Consider the following 8,495-nt stretch of genomic DNA (forward strand, 5'->3'; position numbering starts at 1 on the left):
TACCAATAATTTAAAAAATGTTTCAAATTACCATAATTAATTTTTTGCCATATTTATTTTAAAATTGAACTGTCTTAAAACCATGGTAGAAATTCTAAAGAAAATTAGTTTTTTCTTTTATGTAACATAAATAATGATATTATTAATTGCCATAAACTTTTCCAACTTTCTTAAATATAAAATAATAGCTTAAAATTATTCAATCTCCTACAATTAATCAAGGTTAAGTTTATTTAAATCAGAAACAACCTTTGTAACTAGAAATTCCTGTATGGATAACAGATTTAACTACTGGTATAACTATTATAATTTTAAATTCTGGTACAGTAGTTAACTATAGGTGTATGACAAACAGATGGGAAACATGGCAGTAACAAAATAACAAGTTTATTACATTTATAGAAAGAAACATTTTGATATTACAAATAGAATAAACAAAGTTGGGATTAACCATGTACTGCCCGCCAAAAAATTGTACAATATTTTTCATTATTAATTCACACAATATGTTTTCAAATGAAATCAAGCAATTTAATATTTTTTTTAAACTGAAAATTCCCTTTCTTACTTCAATAAAATCCCTAAAAAGGGAATCAATAAAATTACTAAAAGGCTCATGTAGCAGCTTCAGTTCTCTGCACCATTGGCAATTGTATTTATAAGTTATTTGTTCATGTTTTTCAGTTATTTTGAAATTATTTAAAAATTTAAATAGCATTGACCATAGTAATCCATAAATGCCAATCGTATGTAATGGAAAGGTCTTTGGTATTTCACATTTACTTCACATCCATTAATTTTCAGAATTTTAATCCCTGAGATGTTCTAGATGTGAAACCAAGAAGTGTTAAAAATATATCTTCTCAAAAATTTCTACCATCTAACTTAGGATATTTATTATATCTAATTATTTTTATTTTTTTATGAAAAGGAGTTCTATGAACTTTTATTTTATAACAATGAAATGAGAATGCTTTATTTTGTTTAATGTGAATTATGACATAATAACATTATAAGACATTAAATCAAAATATAAAACAAAAATGTTAAAATCTAATCAGCTAAATTAGCTTTATGAAAGATAACTTATGGCATTTACAGATTTGGAATGCATTACTAGTCAATAAAAATTATTTATTTCATATTCTTGATAGTTTACTTGATGTTACTTTTTGCTATTTTCAGTCATATTTATAAAAAAAAGAACTCTATAAAACATAAGGAAATTTTAATTACATACAAAAATAGACATCTAAATTATTGTTGTTTTTGAAAGTATTTATATTTAATAATGTTACCAAGTATATTGTTATAATATAGTCAATAAATAAGTACACAAAAAATGTGAGTTTTGAAGAATGTATTGTACCTTCTAATTTGATAATCGTTCATTTGAGTGTTTGATGCTACATTTCTCCATTCCTTTCTATTCTATGTTGAACTACAGTTTTAAATTATCTGTTTCAAACATCCTAATCTTAATGTTTCTTTATTGTTTTACCCTCAAAAGTTTCTTGAAATCAAATACATTAGCCGAAGATGAGTTGAATCCTTTTCTTTCTTATACAATAAAATTCTGCTCGAATGTATTTCCCAGTTTAACGAAAAACCTCTTCAGTTGTTACAATTTTCATTTCTCAGCATTTTCCCCATAATAAAATATTTAAAACTCATCCATACATTACGAAGTACGTTAGAACTTCACCGGTAAAAGTTCGCAGAATTGGACAGCACAGCGTAGTCAATAAACTATGTTTACAGTTCTAAACATGACGTTATCTAAGAGTGAATTGAAAGTGGGAAAAAAAAAAAAAATAATCATGAAAACATTATTTTTCAGTTCAATTAGATTTTTAATAAAGAATACTTTCAAAAAATTCCTTGAATTTTGTTACACAACGTTTTTTTCTTCTATTTGATGAACCACGGAAATTGAATATGCCACTTTTCCTCAAAAAGGTGGATTTACAAATCTTTTACAAATTTTTTTTTTTCATGAAGAAAAATATATGATTACGATAGTAGTTTTTCTTTAATTCATATATGATGCAAGGTTTCTGAAAGACTAGCATTTATAATTTCAATCATTTTAATACTTTCTGCATTCTTAACTGTACAATATCCAAATATTTCACTCACATAAAGTAAAAAATGATGATTTTCTGCTATATTTCACCTGTAGGGGGCATCCCTCATGATGTTCCGACAATAATCGGCTAGCATATTACGATTCCATTTGTCTTAATATCTCTTTTCCATAGCTGAAATCTCCTGATGAAAGTGTTCCCCGTGTTCATCGCTTACTGCGCCAAGATTTTCCAGGAAGAAATCTAGGTGCGAGTGCAGGCAGTGTACTTTTAAGGACATATTATAACCAAATTTTTATAAGATATTATAAGAGCGTTGACAATATCACAGTAATTTTCCGCCTTTCGGTTTCCCAAAAAACTTTGAGTAACATTTTTGAATGCTTGCCAAGCTGCTTTCTCCAGTGGATTCAATAGTTCCTCAAACTTTTTATTATGCATTAGTGATCATATTTGTGGATTCACAAATATTCCTTCTTTAATTTTTGTACCACTAATTTGAGGAAACTTTTGTAACTAACAACTAATTAAAATAAATAAAGTTGTAAATATGTAATGCACAATAATTCAGACACATAAAGCATTCACAATGACAAGTTCACTACTTCACTACTATCTCACAACTGGCATTGTTTTGATGAATGTATGCTACACTAGACCACGTTTGTACACGTCTGAACATGCACAACAGTAGTAACGCTAACCTTTGAGGTGGCTCATTTTGTTCCATCGTATTTACAATGTTCTTGGAGCTTTTACTCCTAGATGAAAAAAATGTTTTAAAATATTTTTAAAAATTAACATAAAAATCTGTGGGTGATGGAGAAATTCTGAATATATATTTGAAGATAGGATAAAAACTGTATTAATTACACCTATTGGTTCTCGTGAAACAAAAATCAAGTTGACCAGTGTAATCTAACAAAACGCAGTGATATCCAATTAAATTACAATAAAATTGTGATTGCAATTTCATCTATTTGTAATATATATCACATTTACAGGAATAATTCACTTCTTATGATTATTCGTTGTTTAATAAATGGAATCGAGCTGGTAAGAGTTTTGTAACAATTTTTTTTATTTTTTGCTTATTATATGGAACCCTTAAACATTGTTTATTATCTATTATTGTACATTACATATATTTAACATGTATTTTTTTTGTAAACAAATTCTAAATTAATAACATATTTTGATAATAGTAATGCCATATCATACCTTTTTTGATATCAGTATAATTTTCTTAAAAATTTCATTGTAATTTTTTTGAATTGTTTTCTATACTTTATGGGAGTAAAACATGACCAACTGACCATGTTTTACTACTATAAAGCACTAAATTTCATAAAAAGAATTTCTTTCAATATGTAAATCTACATAGAGATTTCTTTTCCCTATAAAATCTGTTTTGGCTTATGTCTCTCTATTTTTGAATTATTTAACTATAAAACATCCTATACAGTTTCATTACTTTTGCTTTACGCTAATTAAATTTTAAATAAAATTTCTCTCTCAGCAATGAATTTATACCAGTTATAACTTCCAACTAAGTCTTTTTTCAACCAAAATCATATCAAATAAATCATCAATTAATAGAAAACATATCTTTTTATCAAAATTTTCTGGGTGAAACTTAGGTCTTACCTGCTAGTGAAATCTGTGTACTCATGAATTTTTTAATTTTATTTTAAGTTTTTCTAATAGATATCAAATAGAGTACTGAACAAAACTTATTTATAAAATTTTTCTATTAATTGAGTTTCATTTTTTTTCTGTTACTACATGTATTTCCATTGGTATTGTATAATAAAGAACATGAAATAATTTTTCTTAAAAAATATGTAAACATATGAAAATAATAAACAACAAAATACAGTTTTGCTGATGTGCCGCATATACATTCGCGTGCGTGCGTATGAATAGAAGAAACAAACTTACGTTACGCTCGGCCTTCATCAGCATGCAATTCGTCAACGGTCTTTTGTGCTCCTTTAAACGGGTAATCTTCGTTCATTCGCTTGAAAATTTCGACCCGCATATGAATCTAACACGCCAGTGAAATAAAATCCCGTTTCTACCGGGTCATCAATACTTGGAAGTTTCTCTGCTAATCTCGTTGCGTTTTTATAACGAGTCGAATACATTACCGTCTTCAAAAAATCTATAACGATTGTTAATCACTTTGGCGGCAACGCATTCTGGATTAATTTGGAAGTCACTTAAACAGTATTGGAAAATTAGTTTCTAGTCGAAAGCGAAATCGCATTTCGAACATAAACTGATAGGGTTTTCCGCATCGAGTCTAATACTGTATTTGCCAGAACAATCTTTTTCAGAGAACGGATTCTCCGACAAGTACTCCAAATGCGACAAATATTTCTTAGGTGAATTTTTTCAAACCTCTATAAATATTTTTCACTTTCAAATCGTATTAGAATAATTCTTTTTTATTTTAATATTAACACTTTTTAAGAATATTTGTTTAATATTTCATTACTCATTTGAGGCATCGTTACAATAACTGAAACAAACAATATCAATTAGAATCAAAAATAAATATATATATAATGAATATAATTCATATATATGACATAAATATGACTCTCCTCCAGCATAATGGGCAAACTTTATCGTTTAAAAATATTTCGATGATTGATTCATTTTCAATCATCAGCGCTGGAAATAAATCTCTCATCACTATCATTGTTTACGGATCGATGATTACCGTCAGATACAACAACTAAATCTTCGTCTCACCTTCCCAGAATTCCTCTCATATATCCAGGATTCGATTCTGGATGTTTGTACAATGACGACGAGAACGATTCAATTAAGATGTAACAGCTTAGTTCCCTAGGCGCGCAACGAATTGTCGTTTTCAGTGTCCGGACCCAATATTAATACAGTAAATAATTAAATATTAAAAATTAACTTAGAAATTATACCACAATAATATACACATCACAGATGAAAAATGTTTATGTAAAATGCTAAAGATCGAAATAAAATCAAAATGGAATACAATATTAAAAAAGTAAGTTAAAACAACAAAAACTTTACGAAAGTTTTAACATTATAGGAAAACATTATATGAATTATCAAATAAATAAATACAGATCCACAACCTTCACAAATCGTAAAACATTTGATAACATCGTCACATTGTTTGGTAAGGTATTTTGGATATTAGGTCGTGCTTGAATAGCTCCACGGTGACGAACGAAGTTTATTGTTGATGGTAGCATTTCAACTGATTTGCCACTCATAACGAACCAGCCTCTTCAGAAAACAGACAAGATCGTCAAAAACAGTGCGATTAGGGAAAGGAGGCTGCAAACAAGACCTTTTTGCAGCACGATCAACACGCTCATTGCCTGAAATTCCAATATGGTTGGAGATCCAGCATAAGCTCACACCTGTTACCGAATCAATTCAGAAATAATAGACTGTAACTCATGAACAACAGGGTATCTGAGTAGGGTGTGCCTACAAGGCACACATGGAATCTGAACAGTCAAGTATGAGTCGATATGATGGACGAATTATACTTTAAGATCTTAATATTAACAAACAGCGACGCGAGAAATCTAATTCAAAACTTTTCCAGATCGGTTTTGTAAAAACGGTGTCCCTAGAACGTAGTGCATAGTCTTCTGTGAAGAGAACACAATGCAAAGAAGAATATTCTGGGATCTACGCGGGATTTTGCGATTTTTTTTAATACCATGGGATAATCAACGGAACACAAATTCGACTATAATAATTAATAATAGAAATAAAATGATCGAGCCGAATGACTGACATCGATTTTAAACTACTTTATGAATACAAAGTCGCGCTTGTAACGGCAGGTCATTCGTTCACGTACTCTTATGGCAATGCCTTATGGTGCAATATGTTATTATTCAGTTTGTTTACAAATTAGAAAAACGTAAAGGTATTGTTTAATTGCAATTGTATATATTTGGACAAGAAACATTAAACGAGGTGAGTAAAAAAATTAAAGATTATAACACCATTTTATTTATTTTTACTTTTTTTCACCCTACTGCAGTAATATAAAATATGATAGTAGTGGGGAGAGATGATGAATCAACAAAGTTGTATCATCATCCCGTAGTCTGTTTTTATATAAATGTTACCGATTACACAGAACGGCTCAGTCGAGTAGTTTAATTAAGCTTATTAAGTTGTCTTATTAACTTATTACGTTTAAAGTATTTTCTCTCAATTTGAAACATGAGATTTTCAATAAAAGTAAGTTAGTAGTATATTTACATTAACAGCAAATTATTATAATTCTTTATATACGTTAATTATTTAATAATTATTAAAAATATTAATTAAAAAAAAAATAATAAAAATAAAAAACCCTCATCTACTTGTCTAATTTTATTAGACATATAGAAATAATATTTACAATTATTTTTATCTTCTTAAAGAAGTATTATTACAATAATATTAATAGATTTTTAGCTGTTTTCATAGATCCCCATTCTGTTAAAATACAAGTTTAAAATTAATAATAATTTTTATTTTTTATTTTTGCGGTTCAGTAGAATCATTCAAGGACTATTGTATGCTAATAGTGCGCGTAGAATAAAAATCTGGAATTAGACTATGTATATTATTTATAATATAAACCTATGTTTTACATATAAAAATGAGACGCAAGAGAATATTACTTCGTAATTTTACTCTTAAATTTACTTCTTTACGTCGCTTACTAGATGATAGATAAAGAATCTAGATCACACAAACAATCTTTGTTTCCTTACTGAGGAACAAGGTACACAATTTGAATACTGGATTCATGGACAAATTTGCTGTACAGCATACGATAAAAATGAACCAGGTCCAATAGTTTCTTCTAGATGCAAAACTGGAAATCCCCAACTAATAACGGATTTCTTCATCGCAAGTGTCTTCTGTGAAGTAACATTTTCTATTCATCTATCCAAAAAAACTTTCTTATACACCTTCCACCATATTAGAGGTATACTTTCTTTCAAAATTCCAAATAGTTTTGGAATTATTTCTATTAATGATAATAATATTAAATATACTCTTATAATATTTAGTAGAAAAATAAGAAATATTCATTTAAAATTTTCTTTAAATACAAATATGAAGAGAATATTTAAAATTGTATTTTTTTTTATAAAATATCAAATTGATCGCAACTTGTTTCAAATTAACAAACTTTTGTTACCATGAATTTATTCTTTACGTGATTTTTAGGTTATTTGAAAAATCAATATCATTGGTTAACTATGAATTTTTACATAATCAATTCTTTGTAATTCCTATGTATTTTGGTATCTGATTCAGAATATGGAGTCAGATATTCACTGTTCATATTTAAATAAGTTTAAACGTTGTTGAGAAGTGTTCAGTTGAATGCGTATTTCATTGACTGTTAACAAACGCGACAAAATCGAACAGCAAGGTAAATCATAGTCATGGCATTTAAAACGTTGTGGACACGTTCTATCAAAAAGTCTGCAATGTCAGCGAGCTCGCGTACATTTAGTCGACAAACATTTAATAAGTCATTGTAGATTTTTGTGATTTCTTTGATGGTAGAGGGTTAATTCTTACCCGATTGAATGTATGACCATGTTTAAATTCAGCAGCCCACTTTTTTAATATCGATAACGATTGGGAAGAATTCTTTAAAGTTGAAGTTAATTCTTTTGTAATGTCTATTATTAAATATATATACATATATATACAATGTGATAAGTATAAAACTTTTTAATTTTATACGTTATCTTTTCCAGTTATACATTTTTTGTGTGATTTTGATCGCTGCAGTGTTATGCGATAATTCAAGAGAAATGGCAATTGTATTATACAATCCTAGACAACGATCCTTTAGTTAAGAATAGAAAATAAAAATGAATAAGAAGAAAAAATCCATAACCATCGGATTATTGAGAGAATAATGATGATTATTACACGATATCAATTTTCTCTTACCTTGTATAATAAAATAATAAACATTAAATTATATTTAATAAAATATGCATTATGAAAATTATATCTACTACTAATAATAAGAATAATAAAGATATCTGATATCAAAAATATTATTATATATATATATTATTACTTTTCATTCCTTTATCATTCTTTATTTCCACACGTTATTCCGCAGCTGAAACGGGATGTGGGAGCTGTCCGCCGTCGTTAGAGGGAATAAAACCCTCGATCGTTTTGGGTAATTTTTGAGTACGCCTAATGCATTTGCAAAGATTGTAAGAGAAATAGTTTGTCTTCTCCGGTGAACCGTATATTTTATCGCCTATCACCCTTACCATCTCACTAACTTTAGTGAGGAGCACGTTTACCAGTACTTAGGAATATCTGGGTTTTATACGCAGAACATGTACGTAAATATTC

At 28.3% G+C, this 8,495-nt stretch overlaps 1 long non-coding RNA gene across 1 annotated transcript; it reads left to right on the forward strand.

Annotated features, from left to right (window-relative positions):
- The first annotated feature begins 6,186 nt into the window (after positions 1-6,186).
- LOC142320896 (uncharacterized) lies at positions 6,187-8,190 on the forward strand. Its single transcript, XR_012755501.1, has 2 exons — positions 6,187-6,347; positions 7,874-8,190. It is a non-coding gene; the product is annotated as an uncharacterized LOC142320896 (long non-coding RNA).
- The last annotated feature ends 305 nt before the right edge of the window (positions 8,191-8,495 follow it).

Source organism: Lycorma delicatula, chromosome 3, assembly GCF_047948215.1.
Source record: "Lycorma delicatula isolate Av1 chromosome 3, ASM4794821v1, whole genome shotgun sequence".
Classification (NCBI taxonomy): Eukaryota; Metazoa; Arthropoda; class Insecta; order Hemiptera; family Fulgoridae; genus Lycorma; species Lycorma delicatula.